The sequence below is a fragment of the Chlamydotis macqueenii genome, chromosome 22 (genome assembly GCF_036417535.1).
Source record: "Chlamydotis macqueenii isolate bChlMac1 chromosome 22, bChlMac1.mat, whole genome shotgun sequence".
NCBI lineage: Eukaryota > Metazoa > Chordata > Aves > Otidiformes > Otididae > Chlamydotis > Chlamydotis macqueenii.
In genome coordinates, this window is record NC_141577.1 from 4,189,924 (window position 1) to 4,211,439 (window position 21,516).

The 21,516-nt window shown below is 50.7% G+C and overlaps 1 protein-coding gene across 2 annotated transcripts in view; it reads right to left on the reverse strand.

Moving 5' to 3' along the window:
- Positions 1–20,084, reverse strand: part of PHACTR4 (phosphatase and actin regulator 4) — a 67,979-nt gene extending 47,895 nt beyond the window's left edge. The window contains exon 1 of one of the 2 annotated variants that reach the window (XM_086765040.1): positions 20,040–20,084. The gene's annotated coding sequence lies outside the window, so the exon portion shown is untranslated. The remainder of the gene's footprint in view (positions 1–20,039) is intronic. The other variant, XM_086765038.1, reaches the window with a different exon arrangement.
- Positions 20,085–21,516: the final 1,432 nt, after the last annotated feature.

The following is a 21,516-nucleotide window of genomic DNA, read 5'->3' on the forward strand; positions in this document are numbered from 1 at the left end:
GTTGAACCAAGCCATCAGAAGGACTCTTCTCAGTGCATCAAACCCAGCCACAGATGTTTCTGAAAGGCTAGACCCACAGCAAAAGCTTCTCATGGCTCACCAGAGCTGATTGTCCATTCCTTTTTATAAATGCAATTAAAAAAAAAATAATAATAATCAACTTTTTTTTCCTCTCACCAATCAATTACTCATTCCGGGAAGACAGATGAACGGATTTTTGCAAAGCTGATAACTCCACCTAATGCTACGGGTATGCTGTGCATGAAGTCCCCAGGGGAAGGGCTAAAGTGACTCAATTTATCTGCCAGCCGTAAGATTAAGAGCATGGTAAACAATATTAAAATTCTGTTCTACAAAGCAGAATAACTCAACAGGACAGAACAGTTCTCCCAAGGGGCAGCTTACGGCACGGGTGCACAGATGAGAGTTTGAATAACACAAGGGAAATTCTTAAAAACCCTAAACCCATCAACCATGCCAAGTGCACTACTATAAATTACAAGAGAAGGCGTAAAGGCGAAGTTAACCTCTTGTTGGACCGAGCAGTACAGAGGGGAAGGGAGAGATGCACAAGCTTCAGGTCAGCGGACGCCAAAAAGTTGGTCTGTTTTTCTGACTTCATCTAATAACAAATCAACTCCACCTAGAAATCTCGGTTTGCTCACGTCCTTCAGTTCCATGGTTTGGACATCATTTGCTACAAATGGGTATACTGGTTTCAAAATCCTCCCAGCAGCCTCTGCTGACCCAGTTTGTCCTGTGCTAATCACGCACAGAGCGATGGAGAGGTCAACTCCTGTGCATCCCGGAGGCAAATCAGAATATTCTCTCCCCAGTAAAATGACACAGATTAAACCAAGTTGTTCTCACAGCCTGATCTGGCAACACGTCGATGGATGGGGTGCACGGATAACCAACAGCCCTGCGGTTTCTCTCTCTCCACAAGGATTCCAACGCTTCGGGCTGGGACACGGCTTGCGTTTCTTCACTTGTTGGAAAGCAATCGCTTCGAGCAGCTGTTTAGCACAAGGAAAGGGTTTTGTGGAAGGAGTGGGAAACAGTGGAAAAACCAGAAAACAGTCTAATGACTATAAACACAATTTAAATGGAATACTAGAAATCTAAGTACAGTAGATATTACAGGAAATGAAACCAGCGGCTTTTTGTTACAGATTTAACATTCGACAACCGGCTCCCCATGCAAACAGCAAATATTTTTCAGCAGCATGGCAGCTGCCTGTGGGTGGCACAGTAATATAACATTACCAGAGAGGAGGAGGAAAGGGAAGAGAGCTGCATCCTCTGTGGTGCAAGAAGTGGTGGGCGGGTGTTTTTTAATCACTTGTGCAAAGTAAACCTTAAAAATACGCGTCGACACGCCACGCAGAACATCGCAGCGGGACTCCAGACCCACCTTCATTCGCAGCTCTGCTACCGACCAGCACGTCGGACCCCAGACAAGGCCCTTTGTCTCTCTGTGCCTCAGCTTCCCCCTCTTTGAGGGGATTAACTTCTTTTGTAAAGCAATTCAAAACCAAAACAAAAACTTGCATACTCGATTTCCTAGAAGCTGCTGCCTTCTGAAGGACTCCCAGAGCAGGACCTGGACACCTTACTCAGCTATCACACCAAACACAGCAATTTATTTTTTTTTTTTTACATATTTCTACTTGAAACAGATCACACAAAGCCTCAAAAAGCCACCATAGCCTCTCCCAGGTGTTTCAGTTCACTGAGTGAGCCATGTTTGCCAAACCTTAAACAGCAAACCAGCAGCCTACGGGAAACCATGGCAAGGAGACGAACACAGCACAACTTCTCCGGCACCTCCCAGTGACAAACGCTATTTCTATTTAGCTATCAGTACAGTAAATACTTACAATTCGCCTCCAGACCTTTTGGCAGCTGATCAACAATGCTGGAGGTGTGGATGTATGAAAGGGAAAATAAAAAAAATAATAAAAAAAAACCCACAAAACAACACAACCCTGCAGTATGAATACAGCAAACCAACTTCCCTACTCACTGTCCTTGAAGCAGCTGAAGGGCTTGCCTCTACCAAAATTATCTTCCCGATAAAAGCAGAGAGTAAAATTAAAACAGGACGGCCAATCTGTGCAGAGGACAGATGCTCTGGTTCTTATTCTCACAGAAGCTGACACAGGACTACGAGCACCCAAAGGGAGGTAGTAAGGCACAGCTATTCCTTGATCGACCTCCCAAAAGATGGAAGCCCTAAGTCCCCAAGAACAAGACACTATTTACCCGCGGGATTCCTGCCTGATAGCTAGACTGTAAAACTTCAGATTTGCCTCTGTTGTTGAGTAGATGCGGAAGTTTTTCCCTAGAAGGCCTGACAGATGTACTCATCACCTGCGGGTTACCACACGTCTGCGTACAGCTGGTGTTCAGTGCCCCATCCTCTCAAAGCTCCGTTCCATCAGCTGTCTGCCCAACATTCAGCAACGCAGCTTTCAGCTTGGAAAAGTTTTAAAAGACAAGATTTCAGCTTGGCTCAGCAAGAAGGCTCAACACCTAACACTTGAACCACAACACTCCAAACTCCCCACCACAGCTGCAAATCAGTTCTGCTGCAGAAATCTCAATAGAGGAAGATGGACATTTAATTATAACAGAGTATGAACAAAATAGCCCGTTTGCAGACATCAGAGACAAGACCTAAAAGCAACTCAGGGTTGAAATTTTAAAAAAGCCAAAAGACCGATTGATTTAATTAAAACCAGGATGTTAAAGATGTTCTAGATATCCACACAAGACCAAAACACGCTACTTAATCTTCACACATATACAAACCCTCAAAACGTGACTGCTCATAAATTCTTATACTGAAGAATGCCGTTCACGCATTTTGCTACAACCCAGAAAAGTCCAGGCACAGCAAAAGGAGAGAAGGACAAGAGCTGAGGTATTTGTAGAGCAGTTTCCACAGAGGATCCCAGTTATCCAAGTACCCAACTCATTTTCACAGTGGGACTTAAGAAAATGAACCAGCTCCACCAGCACTTGCTTCAGCACACTGCAAGCAAAAAAAAAAAAAACAATGAATATTTGAAGTGCAGAGCTCATTTGCCCAAAATCTAAGCTCTACTTTCTACTTCTCCCTCTTTCCAAAATGCATGAGATGACAAACTGAGTCCCATACCAGGGATAACTCGAGCCCCCGCAGCACTAGAGCAGCCCTAGCCAGCTACAAAAATACCAGCTGAGCCTCTGCAAGCCTAGACCGCAGCCCAGGCTCTACACCAGAGCAAGCTCTGTATAAATTGATGAGCGTGGTAATAGGAAGCACAGAGGAGACCGGGAAATGCCTGGAGTCTACTTCACCTTTCAGAGAGGGCTACACTAGTGTGAAGGGAAAGCATTCAGGAGTGTGGTTCCTGTTCCTCAGATCTGTGAATATTAAGAACAGAAAGTCTTGAGATGCCTTTATTTTTCCTAAAGGCTATAAACCAACACACAACATATTAAACATTGAGCATCTAAGATCCAGCGACCCTACACACAGGCCACCGATGAAAGGATTCATTTTCACCCAGATCTTTTCCAACTTGTTGCATTGCCACAAAAACACCGAACCCCCAGCTTTTCTCGAGGCAGAAAACACGGCAGACACAGGACTGCGGGAGGTCTCCCTTCCAAAAGCAACGACAGGCCAGCTCGCAGCTCCTGCGGCACGCCGGCCCCAGCAGCACCACGCTTGTTTCAGCCCTGGAACTGGCAGGTTTCCATCGTGTCTTTCTGCACAACCGATTTCAGCACAATAGGCCTTGTCAGAAATTAAAATTCCTTTGCGATCAGTACATACCTGCTCCTACAACAGTTTGTTCCTGTACCACACCTCACAGGGAATTTCAATTTACTCAAGAATCCTCCAACTCTATCCATACAGAACCACGGACACGGTTAAAAAGGAGAGGTTTACTGACTCCAGGGTGAAGAAACTGCAGCAGCCCGAAAGCACGGGACAGCTTGTCCGGGGCCAAGATCTGACACCGCAAAGCAAGCAGACTCACGACAGCAACTTCACACTAGAAATAAATGCACCCGCCAACTTGCGCTCAACCGTACATAGGAAGTTACATTTGTTCCCCCAATTTTAACAATTATTTTCCAGCCATTTTGAATTCGTACGGACACCAATGAGGATAATCACCATGTTCAGTGGTCTCGGCACAGCAGACAGCACTGATTCACCAAAAAGGCTGCCCCGCTCCCGAGGAAGCCTCTGGCTTCTGAAGCAGCAAGAGCTGCTCTGACAACCCAACAGGACCTCCCAAGAAAAACCACATCTGTCGAACAAAATCCATTTTAACCTAACGCTACCGAAAACGTGAACTCAGCTTACAGTTGCCATGAAGGATAAGAGTGGGCTTGTCTGGATGTATCAGCAACAAAAACCTCCCTCCTCCAGCTACCAGTAAGGCGTGCAGTTGAGGGCGGTGGGTTGCACGTATCACGTGGGCTATATATCATCTGCGCCTGCATCGCGTTAGAACACGCGTAATAATAGGATTACTTACTTCTGGCTTCTGGGGTAAAATACAAACCACCTTTGCCTTAGTTTTGTGGTTTCCATTTTCGTCAAACTTTCAATGAAAACAGAGCAGCTGGGTGCAGGCTGCAATGCTGCGGTAATGCCCCTGTAATTATGACTCGCTCGACGATTTCATTTGCAACCACCATTTCCTCACCCAAATGAGGCCGCTCTTCGTCCCAGCCACTGCAAAGCCAGCCTGCAAAGTGGTGCTTTTTGCTTCTTTTTAAGAAGCTATGGGAATGAGCCGAGGCAATGTCAAAGCACTGACATGAATTTGTGGGAAAGCTCACCTGAACTCCAGCTGAGGCAGACGCTGAGTTTGCAGTCCTGCCATACGAGTCTTTTGCAAGGCACCTCGCACCCGAGCACTTCCCGAGATAAAACAAACCACAGGGTACGCGCGGTCTGATTAAACTCTGCGCTTTCACCCAGTACGTGAAACGGGCACCCCTAATCCAATTCCGTACTGAAAGACAAGGCAGGGTTCTCGCCTGGAAAAAGGCGAGATGTGGGAAACCTGTGCTGTTAGGTGTCTGGAGTCTGAGTCACTCATTAACTGGGCACAGCTCGGCTATTTCAAATTAAATCTCTTCTGAACGGACACTCGGGAATCATGTCACTGCGCCTACAGGAGCCTTAAATTTCACCTTTTGATTCAGATTTTACCAAACAGCAGTTCAGGTGGAGTTTGTAATTCAGTTGTAGCCTTATTTTCTCCTTCACAGTCTCACTACAGTAATCCCTAATTACTTTTGATTAAGAGAGCAAATTTCCTTAAAAAAAATCCTCCCCAGGCAGTTTATTCTTCTTGCGTTCCGCAGCTCCAGCTTTAAGAAAAAGGTGCCCCAGCCATAACTAGGAAAATAGAGAAATTAATTCCCATTGCTGGTCTGGCAAACCCTTTATAGCTCAAGTACAGGCAGCATGGCATCCCACTGTGGGGGAAAAAAAAAAAGTCTATAAAGTTTCCGAACAAGAACATTTCCTTAAAAAAAAAAATTTAGTTCTTATTGCTGTGCACAAAGTTTATGAAGCAGCAACAGTGTTTGCATGAGGATTGTGCTTACTACAGCAATCCGACCTAGCGTGTCCTAAGCTGACTCTTAATCTCAATTTCACTCCTCCCTCTTCCAGAGGGACAGGGAGCGATACCATCGCCAACTCACACATGGCCATTCTTCTGTCAGGCCTGCTGGGGGTTTCAGATGGATACAATTTCCCAAACTTCAGGGAGGATAGTCTTAAAAAAGAGGCAGCGGTGATCCGAAACTCTGCCAGGAACGGGGATGTTTAAGCCTGCTCTCCTCTCATGCCTCTCTCAGTTTAGAGATGACCATTTCCAGGCAACACATTTAGCTGCATTAAGAGCTCAGCAAACTATCCCAGCTTCTTTTCAGCCGCAAAAGGACCTTCTACCATAACAATGGCTAAAATAACACCCGACTGAATAAGCAAACCTCACATCACACCCTGCAGCTGAGCAAGTTGATCCATTCGGAGAAAGTCAACGCAGTGAAAACTGCTCTGCTACCAACCCTGCAGAATTAAACCAGAGGAATCCGTTTCACCAGCAACCCGGCAGATCAGTGAACAGCTAGGACGTGGAAGGACAAAGCATCAAGTGTCTCAAACACATTTCCAAGGCACAGAAGCTGCCAGCTGAGGAAATGCCTTCAGGTGGGGTGTATTAACAGTAACCCCAGGGGAGCCAGCTCCCTGCTCCGCATACCTGGCGCGGTGAGCGCCCGGTTCAGTGGCGGAGGGTCCCACACACGAGACGTGCATCGGGGGACGTTCCGCAGCTCAGAGCCCGGCCTCGGGAACCAGCGCACCTGGGAGGTTTGTCAGATCACTTGACTCTGCATCACCTTGAGTAAATCCATCCAAGAGCTAAGCGAGAATTACATGCACCTCGCAAGGTGATTAGAAGTCCAACACCAGAAAGAGCCTGCTAGGAGGTTCAGAAGAGAATTAAAATCCAATAAGGAAAAAAATCCTGTAGAAACGAGCAGCTTTGTAAGCTGTGACTTTCTGCTGACCTCTCCTCCGCACCAGGCTCAGCCTTTCTGTTCTGTTCAACTGCTGCGCCCTTGGCCATCAGAGCAGGTTCGCTAACACGCTCCCTGACCCCCCCACGCTCCCAGGCCCAGCTATCAGCAAGCCAGAAATGGCTGCTTTGCTCAGCAAACAAGAGCTTTCCATAGGTGCCGGCATGAGGAATGGTTACAAAAGTGCCCTCCGTTCCCTCCGCCTACACCGGCCCTCCCAGCAAATTTTAAACAAGGGTTCTGGGAGAGGACTTAACTGTATCAGAGCAAGAAAATAAATCAAAAGGAGTGAAATTGAAGGAGAAAGGGATCACTTAAAAAATGTAATATGGAAAAGGCATATTAAGAAAAAAAAAATGTTAACACTAGCAGGGCCTATATCCATCCTGAGCCGTATAAACTGGAAATAAACAAAAAGCACTTTGCAATGCTTTTAAGACTTCACAGGTAGCTCTGAGTAAGCCCCAGGAGTTAGAAATCTGCATGCGTATCAGGCAGCCACGGGTATAAGCAGACAGCACTTCTGGAAACGTAGAAATGTGCTGAAGTCATGTCAGGATGGTATCCTTACCCACAGCTGGAAAACTTAACTCGCTTTAAATGGAAGCTGACATCACTCACGTGAAACACAGCTCGGTTCAGTTCTCATAGAAGACTCTACATCTTATCTGCCACGCGAGATAAGCGGCTCGGTCCCTGCGCGGAGGGATCGCATCGCTGCGTGTAACGCCCAGCACACCATCACTTCTCAAGCCGAGCTGTTCCAGGAGGACACCTCGTAGTCAGACGGCCAAAGGAAGCGTTTGTGCAGATGGCACTGACCTACGGCAACAGGTTTATTAAAGGGGAACTCAGCTCCGCAGTGAAAAGGTGTTGAGGAATAGCTGGTTTGTTGTAAAAAGGCACTGAAGCTTGATGCAATCTGACCTAGCTTCACTCTGAAAATTAATGATGCTTACAGCAATCTTCAGAATTGGTAGGGATTCCTTCCCCTCTGACGTAAGTCAAAGGTGGACAGATGATGTAATTCATTCGAAGGCCACAGAGGGTACCTGTCAGCCAGCTTTGGGGTTTGCCTATAAACGGAGATTTCCCAAATGACTTCATCCGAGGAACACTTCAATTCACAGAGGTGTCCACAAACCCCACTGTTTAACACACAACAGCTGCCTAACAGCAATGAACAGCTACCCCAGAATACAGCGAGCTGCGAAACGCCCACACCCCGTCAAACACAAACCTACAGCAGCTTTCATGGGGACTTCAGCTGACAGGTTCGTGCTCTCGCATCCCAACAGCGAGGAACGAGCACGCAGAAAGCCGCGGGAGCTCTGCCAACTATCAGTCAGTTTGCTTTGCTGCAAATTTATTTGCTGGAGCCTGTAACTGCCCCTTCTCTGCAACCTCTCCTGTCCCTCCCAGATGGGTGAGGGAGCTCCGGGGAGAGGCAGCCCATGGACCGAGCCAGAGCGGCTCTGCGGCGGGGACAAGCTCGGATCACTCAACCCTAACACTTTCCTACCTCCATCACGGTTTCAGCAGCCAAAGGGAATGAAGTGACCGGTTTCTCCAACTGCCTCCCCATCCTTTCCGTCTTGGGTTGGGTCTGGGGATTAACTATCCTGCTGCAGAGCCAAGTTTGAGTAGCTTTTACCATAGCACAAACTAACGAGGTCTCCATGCCCCACGCCTGTATTTGCAGCAAGGAGATCGCACCACAAAAAGAACCAAAGCACCCTGATTTCCCCCACGTCTTGCTAAAACAGAACATGGCAGTGCACTTGGGATAAAATAAGCTTTTTGTCAGCATAAAGCATTCATCTGTGTGAGCCAAAGGAAAGAACAGGCTTCCCACAAAAATTAACATGCCTGAGGAACAGTAACAAACCCTGTAAAGCTCAGCATAGCTCTTCCACGCCTGCAGCGTCACGGCTCTTTCGGCTTAGGTTGAACTGAAAACAAAACCGGAGACACAACTGACCCTGAAAGCTTCCTCGAGGAAGCAATTCAGTGGCCAGCCCCAGGTGAGGGCATGCAGGGCACACAACCACCAAACACAGAGCGGAGCAACTGCACCCGAACCCCAAAACACCTCCGGCGCAGAAGGCAGCGACAGCCGGCGTTTCACGGGCGCCTGGCAGCGCACGGAGCGGCTCTGCCTGTGGCAGTGGGAATCTCGTCGAGCAGCTGACCTCAGTCAAAACCGGCCCGGTGCAGAAGCAGCTGGTTTTAATCCAATTCAGTTCCTCAATTTGTTTGTCACACGGCCCACCAACAGTTGTTTGAGTGTACAGCAAGGGAGCGAACACAGAGGACCTCTTCTTCAGCAGCTAGAGGGGTTTTGGGTGTTCACACAGCTGCAACCCAAAACAGGGGTCTCGCGCTGGAGAGCAGTTTGCTGTCACAGAGAAGGGATGAGGCTGGGTTAGGAAGGCATCGAGCCGGACTTGCCAGCACTGCAAACAGGCTTGAAAGATCTGGCATGAATCACCAGATCCTGCCCGCTCCTCCATTCCTTTTTCCCCAGCAAACGCCGAAGGAAAGGTGCCATCCTGATCTCCCCAGGCTGCTTGAGCCAGGTGGATCACCAAGCCGCGAGGATCTGTGCTAGACACCCTCAGAGAATCTCATTTTGTGACAAAACAGGACTTGTTGACTCCTATTGATAAAATTATTTGAGCTTTCTGCTATAAAACTATTATCAAACTCCTCTATCCACTGAGGAGCAAAGACCTGAAATGCCAACAGATCCCAGCGCACCGGGATTTGCCAGCCTGGGGTTTTGAAATGAGCAGAACCTTGCTGTTCATAACCCCAGGCCGGGCATGACCCAGAAATTCCAGTTCAACCAGTTCCACCCCTCATTTCTCCCATCTTCTTGAAACAACAGGAATAAACAAGGCATTGTAAACCCCTGCAATGGAAAGCCACCTGCTCCCCTGCACAATTAAAAGCATTCCCAAATTCCAGCTCTCCCTCAGCAAGCATGGACAGATGGACAGGCAGGCAGGGCACAGAAAGCCCGCTCCGCTTCCAGGAAAGCCTTTGTGCTGCAGCGGCCCGCGACACAAAGCCTAATGGCAGGCTCTGCCTCCACAAGAACTTGTTTTGTTAAGGGATCACAACATAAATCAGCAATCCTCCGGCCACAAAAACAGCTCAGACTCACACGCAGGCCAATTAAACTGGCAATCTGCTAAAACACACACGTGCTCTCTCTGACTTCTGGGGACCAGGTCTCTCACCCGGCACGTCGAGTCCTGCAATCTAGCAGATATTACCTGTCCCAGATGTCCCCAGATTAGCGTGACTAAATTTAAGATGTCAGTCATCACCACAACTACGGATTTTCACTTTCTCCTCCCATTCAATACCATGTTACAGGAAGGAAATAACCCCTCTGCAAAGGAAGCCATAGCCTTGAGAGCAGGCAATAAAACCTTGACACGGGAGCCCATCTTCTGCCTTGCTCGCTCCCGCAGGATCTGCCCCCAACATCGTAATCCCTCAGGTCCGCTGGTTTTTAGGCTAGACCTGGATTCCCGGTAGGAACGGGGCTGCGCTATGCAAATGGAACGCCTGGCCACCAGAGACTGCCGGTTACTCAGATACTCGCCACCGCCTCTGCCAAGACAGAAAATCAGTGTGAGAAGCTGTTCTTGTAGTGCTTTGCAATGCAAACAGAGATGGAAATCTCCTTCCCTTCTCCCCTGCGTAGCAGACCTGGCCATCGGCAGCACAGCTCCATCTGAAGCAGCGGCTATCGACAGCGCCGATTCCCGGCGTGGTTCACCATGCCCCAGCAGACCTGAAGCCATGCCAGGCTGCAGCTCCCAGGCCCCTCGAGAAGCCCTCATCCACCCACAGCGCCCATGCCACCCTCCTCCTCCGCACCCCGAGCACAAGGGGAAGGATTTGTGAGCGTGGTGCTGCGTGGCTGACGCGGCCTAAGCACCGATTCTTCTGGCCCCTCAAGCATTCCGAGAGCTCCATCCACAGGACCCATCCTACCAGCTCTGCTCAGGAACTGTTTCTGTTCACTTTTGGCTTGCAACTCAGATTTCTTTGAAGACAAATCCTAAAAAGCCTTAAAAAAAAAAAAAAGAAGTTCGCCAATCCAAAAACAAAGACTGACCACTCTTACGAATCACACAACGTTATTATTTCTCCCGCCCGTCAAAACAGAAGCATCTCACCTTGCAAAACAATTGCTGTGGTTGCCCAGGCTCACAAAATTCCAGCCCATCTGTGAAAGAGCTGAGTGCACTGAATGAAACTATTTGACAAGCACTCTGCTAAAAAACAGCAAACATTTCGCCCCACAATGGCTACTTCAAACCTGGTCAAACAGCAACTGCCAGGCAGCTCAGCTGGGTTAGCATCAGCCATCGAAACCACAGCTCGCTAGCAAGTAATTCTTTTTGAAGACAGAGACCGTGAGGACATCGGATTTAAGACTCAAGCCTGTAACTGCGAGAAAGCTCCACCAACGCAGGTTTAAGAAGATCTCAAGTCCCAACTACTGCAGTCAGAAAGCAAGGAACAAACTGTTTCAGCCTTCAGTGCTGTTCCAGAAAAGGCAAATAATCCAGGGCTTCCACTTCACCTGCAAAGTCTCTGTGTACCAGGCAAAGCTTCTCTGATCTCTGACCGCAAGGGACAGGCACGGGAGGGACACCTGCAGTAACACAGGAGCCGGTCACCGTGGAGGGTGACACTAACATCAGCGACGGGGCCGAGCCGCACGCCGACAGGCACCGCCCCAGCTCCTCCTGCGCCCCGTTCCCAACTGCGTTACCGGCTGTATCTGAACCCCAGATGTGATGCGTCTTGGGGAAACACGCAAAAGCCAGTCTGCTGGTGGTGCACTCCCTCACACCGCACGTTAAACACGATTGTTAGCCAGCCCCTCTCCTGACAGGCTGTTGGCAATGGACAAACTCCCCTTCTGTTTAACGCAGACACAAATCCATTCCCAGCAGATTCCTGTTTCAACCGCCCTCGTTGCCACAAGCAAGTCACACGGCGTATCAGAACCAGAATTTTGGATGAGAAAGCTTTGTTTATTTTTAAAGCGCTCATGCTCAAAAGGGCTTGCGCAGACGAACACAGTGGATGACCGATGCAGGCAAACGACAGTACGAGCCACCACGCTTTCCCGAGAACAACCACTGACACCAACTTCAGACGAGGCTTTGTTGAAGCCCAACTCAGCAGCAGCACAGTCGGCCATCCCAGAAGCACTGCCCACATTCAGCGGACGCACTTCTCCAGGATCAACGCTGTGGCCCGAGTTCAGGAATGCACCGTAATTTTACGGGACGCACAAGTAAGACGACGTGTGGCTTTAAATACACAAAGAAACGCTATCCAGCGCATTATCTTCATTATGCAAATCAAACCCCTTGCTACCAGCATAAAGAATGAAGGCTCGAATAGCTTCCTGCAGCAAAGTCACCTTGGAAATACCCAAGAATTTGAGCTTTCAGCAAGACAGGACTAAACTGCAGTTGTAAAGCATGTCCCAATAACTTATGAGCCAACAGATAATGTCAAACCCCGAGGGAATGATTTGTAGAGAGCGCAGGAGGACACATCATCATCCGCCCTGCATACGATCGGGTCGTTCTGCTATCTCAGCTGATAATCGGAAGGGAGCCAGCCAAACATCTCACACCAGCATAAGGAATCCTGCTCCTGCGTTGACTTCGCAATGCAGCCACGCAGCAGAAACAAACCTGAAGAAAAAACTCACGCTGCTTTGTAAAAAAGCTAGAGTGGTTTCAGCACTCATGACACGCACCACAAGCGCAGAACATCCTTCAGCATTAGTCCCCTCTAAAAGTGACTCTGGTCAGCAGAACGCATTAATGAATCGGCCGTCATACTCACAGCAACCTGAAAGTGAACTCCACCCTCTTGTTAAAGATTTAACCGCTATAGAAACCCGTGATTAAACACACAGGGCCGTGAATCAGCGACCTGAAACCAAGGTGCACCTCGGCAATCACGGCAGTGCCCAGCGCTAGCAGGCAGAACGACGTTTCGGCCACCGAAGACATCCCAAAATGGCAGCACGGTGCCAACAAGCAGCTTTCAGACACTCCACAGCCCCCACAAACATTTACTCTTTACCTTTTGGATTGTTTGGTTTAGTGGCTTACCTTTTTTTTGTTTCGGCAGCGCTCAAAGCTGCACATGCATGTTTAAAGGCACGGAGCGGACAGTTTCCAAACCCATTTTGACACAACTGGCTAAAAGCACCTAAAACCAACCCCCAGATGCCTCTGGACCAGCCGCAGCTCTCCGCACGGCGTTTCTCATCAAGCCCGCAGCAAAGCTGGAGGAAGATGGCAGGGCTTACCAGCAGTTCCCCAGTCTAGAGTCTGAAGAAAGTGGATTTAAAAGAGGTTTAATTTTCCCAGAGACTAATGCTCTCAAATCAGAACAAATCCTCCAAAAGAAGAGATTATCCATAAATTTACTAGTTAGAAATGTTAATATATCCAGTGTTTATGCAAGGACTGCTGCTCTCTCCACGCAAGAGCATCACCTGTACAATTTCATATCAAAGGAGAAAAGATTTCTGCTAATTTCTCCCCCCGCCTCCCTTTCCGCACTGAAACACGGCACAGCACCTTTATAAATACCACTTTCCAAGAACAGAGTAATTTACTGAAGAATCAAGGCAAACTTGTTCCTATTACACTAGGAAAGCTCTGGAAAATCCTCCCCTGCAAAGGAACTTAATGGAGAAAACAAGACCCACAGGCAGAAAAGTCCAGTGTGAAACCTGGAAAACAGTCCAATTAAAAAACGCAGAGCTAAAACTTCAAATACACGTTCAACAAAATATAGGACACGGTGCAAATTAAGAAGGAGCCACTTGAACGCTGCTGATTCAACCAGAGCATGGCCGCAATCCCCATCGCATCGCCCGATTTACCCAACACATACCTGCTACTCAGACAAACGCTTCCTCCTGTTCTTCATCTCCTGTTTACTGAAGGTCCCGGCTACACACCGTACGACACGTAGGATGGACCCGGACCAGTATAACCCGGCTGCTAATTACGGCCCTTAAGGCTGAGGTGCGTTAATACGTCCCTCTAGCTGTGAGCGCCAGCATGACGAGGCCCTCGCGAAGCACGCGTCATCTTAGAGAGGGCAGACAGGAGGATGAAACAGGTACAGGGGAAAAAAAAAAAAAAATGACTTGCCTGACATCAAACAGCATGGCAGCAACGCGGCTGGGAGCTGAATCAGGCCTCCTGCCCAGCCACGCATCCCCATCTTCCCCGTCCTCCGTCTAGTTGATAGGTAGAACCCAGTCATTAGAATAGATTGAAGGCTTCGTTGGAAGCTAACAGCAGATGAGAAACAGCACTGATTAATGTCATCACTAGCCTCAAATTGATTTTGGAGATGCAGCAGCCTCACAGGACTCTCTCGTTCCACTTTCCAAGCCCAATGTGTCCACACAGGTTTCTGCACGCCTCGTGCCAGTGACCAGGCTGCACGTACCACATGTCCCAGACACCTCAGAAAGCCTTCTCAACACATGACTCAGGAAAATTCCCCGATTTCTTTCCACCAGATGCATTCTGCGTAGCCCACCAGCCCCTCCCAGAGAAGCTGGATACTTTCTTAATGCTCCCAAATAACAGCCTTGCTGGGCGAGGTACAGAAGAAGCCAGCTTGAACTCAGTATCAGCCCATGCACGAGCAAAGTCTTCCAGGGATGTCCCTCCCTGCATCTTCATATTCAGAAAAAAAAAAACCCTGAATTTATAAGACAAGTGAAACAGAACAATAACAACAGCAAAAACGACTTCTCACAGCGCTAGGCGTCAGGTTGAGTTAGCAGGTACCTATTTTCCTGAAGTCTCCCCGCTCTGCCAGTGCTGGCCCCCTGTTAACGGTTTTCACTCTGTGCTGAACGGGTGGGAGAAAAGCCAGGTGGCCTAAAGCCACAGCTAATTTCAAAACTGCTGTAAAGCAGCACAAGCCAAGAGAGCCTGACAGCACTCATTTGACAATTCCACCCCAAGGTTGATATTACTCTGAAAAGGCGCAGCTGAGCCAAGAGAAATCGTGTTGAAACACGCCGGCAAGCTCAGGTTTTTTTTCCCCCCCGTCGATAACTGTGGGACTGTATGTTAAAAATTGATTTGGAAGTACAAGATGAAAAATTCCACGACCTTGCTCACCTCTGGCCCTGATCCGCAGCCAGGAGGAACAGGATACAAGTCAGGAGCAGGATACAAGCACTAATTTCCCTCTCAGCACAAGGTAAATGAAGCTTCAGTGACCCTACAAGGGAACAAGCCACTTCTCACCTGCTACTAATCCAAAAATGCATGTGAAAAAGACTTTGCTTCTAATTATTGGTTCTCTCTTTGGCATCACACAAACATCCTTCACAGGGGAACAAACCCTAATGGACTTAACAGCCCTTTTCCTACTTCTGCCATTTCCACCTAGCAGTAAAGTACACCTGGTTTACAACAGACAGGCTAGACTTAATATCCCCAACAATAAAAGGCTAGCCCTGCCAGCACAAATCAGGCAGCCTGTCACTTATTTCAGTAATTATTATCCTCCTCCTTCTAGGTTCTAGCTGATAAAGATAACCTAGGCAGCACAAGGTCGCTCCACGCAGGAGAACGGGTCCGTAACCAAAATGCTGCGGGTCCATCCCAATTTCCACTGTCGATATCACAGCAGAGCAGCTTTTTTTTTAAAAAAAAAAAAAAAGAGAGAAAAGGAAAAAAGGCATTTCCGGAGAAACCGAGGCAGCCTGTTCAGCCAAAGACGGGTCCAAACCCTCTTCACTCTTTTTCCAATCCTGCGTAAACTTGCTGATGTCTCTTCTGCACTGGGACACGAAGGCTTGCTGGTGGTAGCTGTGCCCGCAAACCTGCTTCCTGCAGATCTTGAAGAGTACGCCAAACCTGCGAAAACTTTTCAGCAGCTCTGGAGATGAGCGTAATCAATCACATCCCACCAGCAGCACTTTTATGCCTCTGCAGAGGAGCTTTTCCCGAGGCAGAGATAATATCGACAGAAACCACGCTTCCAGCGGGCGCTGCCGCAACAGCCGATTACCCCAGGCCCGCAGCAGCAAATTCAGTCCATGACACAAAAATTACTGATGCGACTTTAAGCGGGAGAGAAGAATTAGAGAAGAGAACACAACCTTCACAAAGGCATGCGAGTACAGCAAATGCCAAAGTCCCCTTAAAATTGGCTCAGACGGTGACAGGCTTTGTCCAAACCTCAAACCCTCTGAAGGAGATGACCTTTGGCTTTTCCCCCATCCACAAGCACCTCTGCAAACTTCACCTCCGTGAGCGAACCCACTGAGACGCGGGGCTGGTGCTCCAAACCTCCTACCTGAAGGCCGTGTCTAGCAGTGACCTTTTTTTTTTTTTTGCCAAGACACCCTCCACACCACGCTCTTTGTAACACCCAGAGCACCGGGCGAGCCCCGGCGCTAAACACTGTGCAGACACCCAACAGGACAGTGCCTCTCAGACTTTGATCCGCGTTTACAAATCAAGGTTTCTCAGCAGGACTCGGGCCAAATTTTTCTTGCTTGCACCCTTAAAACCCAGCTGTCTTACGGGGAGAAAAGTAGGCACGTTCAGAGCGATTCACCTCCCGTAGACAAGCATAAGGCAACGACACAAGCCCACAAAAGGGGCTGCCTCCAGCTTAAAATCAATGGTGGGGATTGATTTTAGGGAACTAAATCTCCGGCAACACATCTCTAATTAAGGGGTTCACTTTTGTGGAAAACGGGGCTGCCAGCACCTGACTTGTCTGCACAGAGGTTCCTACCTGCAGCAGACGTTTTCTGGAGCCGGCAAAGTGAAAAGGTTCAAATCCTCTCGTTCAAGTGCCGTTACCCATTACCAAAGTCGAATGATCTTTACCAAATCTGTTTCAAAAGAGGTTAGAGGAGACTGGGAGCTCAGTGCAGCAGCGAGAGAAGTGCCAGCCTCGCACAAACCCACCTCATCAGTATGCACCTTGTTTTGCCCCATGACATTCAGCAGACACGGTTAATTAGTTGACGATAACGCACTGCCCATCACGACTTCTGAACTCCGCCGTGCAGCTGGCAGGTAAGCAATTCTGAACCGTGTTTTGTAATCAGCCTGCCAGCAGCACAAACAGAAAAGAATAAAGTTAACAATCTGTTTGCCCATTTCCCCCGCTTTCTCTGATTGCTGCTGCTAGCCAACGGCTTGGGGGCGGCGGTGGGGGGGAATCTATTTCCAGGATTCAGCAAAGAGAAATCATTTGGACTGCTCTCAATTTTCCTATCTTTGCCACGGGTGCTTCGTGTGATTTCACACAATTCATTCAGTTACAAGATGAAGCCTGTTCCTTTGACTAATAGCGTTAAAAGCCTCTCTGGAGATAATTAGAACTCCCTCCCCCATCCCTTCCCCGGTGCAAGGTGGAAAGAGCGTAGTCATCAGTAAACAAAGAAATTCCAACAGTGGGACAAGCAGGCTGCGGCTGGGGACCAAAGCTGCCTCTCGCCTCCCTATCTCAGCACGGCTGGTCATCCAAAACAAGGCGACACCGCAAGCAACAGAACCAGCGACACAAGAACAGGATCTACAGCTTAAGGGCTTCGTCATTTAGAAGTCAGGAAAACGGCCATTCCTCGTTTGCAAGGAGCATAAATACCCACGCGAAATTAGTCATCGCTAGAGGTTTCGCATGGTCACTCTTGTCCAACCCCGAAAGATCGACCCGAGTCATTTAAAACCAGCAGGTAAGAGCCAGAATCGGGCAATCTGCGGTCTTTTACCTGCGATCCCCAGACTGCCGCTCACCCATCACCGAACCACACCAACCTCCGCACCCTTGTTGGTTTTTTTTTGTTGTTTGTTTGGTTTTTTTTTTTGTTTTTTACAAGATACAGAAAGTCCTCCAGGGCAGAGAAAAATTAAGGACAGTCACCATTTGGAAAGCACTTTGAAGACTGACTCCTCACCTGCAATCCGTCCTTGGACCTGGGGGCACAGCTCGGAAGGAGTTAAAACCCCCCGCCACGGGTACGACGGCGGGCTGGCGCGTTCTCTGCCTGACTAACGCGTGACCCCACTGCGCGGAAAAGAACTGGAAATAGTTATCACCGCAGCACTGACAAGTCACAAGAGCTACTAATTAAATGATAAAAATAGATCTCTGAAAGGGCTTTTTTCTTCCCCTCGACACAAAGCCCAGGCCTAATGCTGCCGCAGTCGCGCATCCATTCGTTTTCCACAGGCTCCAAACCCATCAGGGAAGAAAAAAAAAAAAAAAAAAGCTCTCACGCTCACTAGAAACCCACACGGCACTTGTATGCAGAAAAGCTCAACTAACCAAAATTAGGGAAGCAATTCTGAATGCCATGGAGCATCTCTTCACCACACACGCTTCACTCCCACCTTTAATGGAAGCAGGAACAAGATGACATCTTTGCCCACCAACAGCCGTACCAGTCTCCTTGCACACCCTGTAGCCCAAAGTTCTGGTTTTGCCGGAAAAATAAGCGTGTTCTGAGGTGAGCCAGACGACCTCAAGGATATCCGCAGCTTGCTTCGTGCATGGCACCACTTAGAGCAGCGACCACAAAACTAGTATCAGCGTGATTTCCACCCTTGAGTGGGTTTTGCTCGAAGCCCCCCTTCTCCCGCTGCCGGCCAGACACAGGTTTTGTACAGCTCGCAACTGAATATTCATCACCGACTGACAGACCTGCAGAAACTACCGTGTCAGCGATTTTTAATACATATAATGCCCCAACACACGCCAAACACAATGAAATTTGATCAAAATAGAAGCCATTTGTTTAAATACAAGCGATTTGGCTCTCAAAACTGTCATCAAATTAAACTGGAAATCAAATTAACCAGTGATTGAATGAAGCAGAAGGCTGTATAATCACAGATTACTGACCCGGCGGCACGAAAGCAAGGTCGCGATCGCATTCCCCTTGTTCGCGGCAGCCTCCCTGTGCTGCCCCATACTCCCAAGGGGACTCCCCCTCCCTGTCTTCCAGGGCTGGAGGATGCTCTGTGCCTCGGATGCGGCTCATCCAGCTATTTCTTGGTAGTCCAGAAAGGAAACATTCCTTAGAAAACCACCCTTTGAGACGTTATCTGATAACAACGCCTGTCCTGCGAAAAGTACAAGCTGCCACACTTGAAACCGCGCTAATTTAGGCCAGATCAGCACGGTCACTGCCAGCAGCGCTGGGAAGAACAAGTTTAAACCTACTCCGAATGGGAAAAGGGGTTCGTTACCGTCACCGTCCAAGGTATTAACGTCAACTGGCAAAACTGTGTGCCCACCGGGTGCCCCCATAAGTGGCCTCGTTTTGGCTTTACTTCCCCCTTTTTCACACTCTCATTAGAGAAGGAATTTAAACGATGTAAAGTTACAGTCTTAGGTCTTGTCTACTCTCACAAGTAATTTGGATTAAATAGCGTGTTTGAAGAGCAACAGGCATTTCTACCGAAGCCATAGCAGGCAGAGGAATTTAATTACGCTCCTGTGCGACGTCTGCAACACCGGCACGTCAAGGGAACGCAGCCGAACCGATCCTTCGCCCGCCGAGAACGCACGACGGAAAACTCCATCGTTCCCCTTCCACGGCCAGCAAACCTGACTCTGCACAGCGCTCGCCGGTGGTTCGGATTTTTAAAAACCGAGTTTCAAGTTTAAAATTCACTCCTACACAAGTTAAGGTTTTGCTACGCATTAGAGGAGCGGTCACAAGCATTCCCGTTTCTCTTTCTAGGCTGGTGGAAGGAAAGTTTAAACGTCCTAACGTTTGAGAAGAGGAGCTTTTCACTTCATTTCAGCCTCGGTTAAGCACCTTCTCCCATCGCACCCGTCTTTTTTGTGATTTTTTCCGTATTTTCAGCCCCAGAGAGGGGCACCCAGCCCTCACCCACCTTCACCTGGACAAACACCGGTAAATAATTCATCTGCGCGCAAAGAGGGGGGGGAAAAGAACCATTAAACCAGAAAGCACAGCCGGGACGTTTCAGATTTCAGCCAAGACGAAGACAGGAGAGATCAAACAAAGAAATACCGGGGGGGGGGTGCTTCGGGGGGGCTCCGGGGAGGGGGGGAGGCACAGGTGAACAGCCAGGGCTGACCCTCAGCCGCAGCCCAGGCCCCGCACCCCGCCGCGGGGGTCACAGGGGCGAGCTGGAACCCCGAGCCGGCCCCCGCAGGAGCCCCCGGCCCGCACAGCCGGCCCGGCCCAGGGAGCCAGCCCCACAGCCCCAGCCTCCGGGGAGCAGCGGGGGTCCTGCCCACGGGACCCCCCGCGTTCCCTCGCCCCACACAGGCCCCTCTCGCCGCCCCAGCCCCCCCCCCGCCTCACTGGGATCCCCCCCCCCCGAGCCGCCCGCCCTCACCCGCTGCCGCCGGCTCCCTCCGCCGCTCCCGGGCCGGCCCCGCCGGAAGCCTGGGGAGGGGGGACGCGCGGAGGATGCCGGGAGTTGTAGTCCGCCCGTGTGGGGGGGCACGCCCCCTCGTGCCAGGCCACGCCTCCGGGCGTAGGACACGCCCCTCGCAGCAGGCCGCGCCCCAATAGGGCAGGCCACGCCCCCACGCTGTAGGCCACGCCCCGTACCGTAGGACTCGCCCCTCCCGCGGAACGGGGCGGGGGGGGATTTGGGGGCGGGGAAGATGGGGGCGGGGGGGGGGGTTGGGGTGAGGGAGGGCGTGGGAATTTGGGGCGGGGGGTGATAGGGGGCTGGAGGGGTGGGGTGAGGCTTTGGGGTCAGGGGGTGACAGGGGTCATGAGGGTTTGGGGCAAGGGGTGCTGGGGGCTGGGGAGGGTGATGCATTGGGGTCAAAGGGTGACGGGGGTTGTGGGGGTTTGCGGTGGGGGGTACTGGGGGGGGGGGTGAGGCTTTGGGGCCAGGGGGTGATGGGGTAACCCGGGGGGGGGCATTTGGGGACAGGCAGGATTTGGGGTTCGGAGGATTAGGGGTCCACAGCCAGCCCCCCCCGCCGGGGCTGAGGGGTCTGGGGGCCAAAGGGCGCTGGGGTGCTGCAGGGTGGGGATTTGGGGTCAGCTGGGGTCTGGAGGGGGGTCACTGCAGATGGATTTGGGGTGACAAGGGGGCGGGGGGGGCGCCCTGCGGAAGGGAGAGGCCTTGAGCAATCCGTGTTCCCGTTCCGACCCCTCCTGGGGTTGGCCCCCCTCGCCCGGCCGCCGTCCCCAAATCGTTGCAAAATCGCCCCAAAACTCCCGTCCCGGCCTCGGCCAGCGTCGAATTCGCCATCCCGGGAACAGGGATGGGGTTTCCCCGTAGAAACCTGCGACGGCCTTCCCCGCCTCGCCCGGATTTCGCCCTTCGCTCCCCGGCGAGGGGAAGCTCGCCCCTGAAACCCCGGCGTCCCGGTGGGGCCGGACTGGGCGGCCGGGCCCCTTCCCACCCAAACCATCCTGCGATTCCAAGGCGCCCGCTGTGGACGCCCGCTCCCGGGCGCTTTTCCAGCGCCGGCGACGCCGATTCCATTCCTCGTACTCCTGGCCGCCGCGGGACGCCGGCAGCACCCCGCTCCCCCGTTTCGGGTGGCCTCTCCCCGAATGTCCCCCCCGCGGGAACAGCCGTCGCGCCGTACGTCTGACGGGAAACGGGATTTTTCGCTGCGGGAGAAGCCGTCCTGCTGGGGGGGTGGGGGGGGTCAGGGCACAACCCCCCCACCCCGGGAAAGCTCCTGGATCCCGGAGCTCCACCGTTCCCACGGAGCGCTGGGAAAACGGGGAGAGGAGAAGGCTTTGCTCCCGCCGAGCGCCGTGCGCCGCGGGCCTCGCTGGGGGGCAACCGGCCCCTGCTTGGGAGGGAGGATGCTCCAAATCCCGTGCGTGACGGAAAAAAT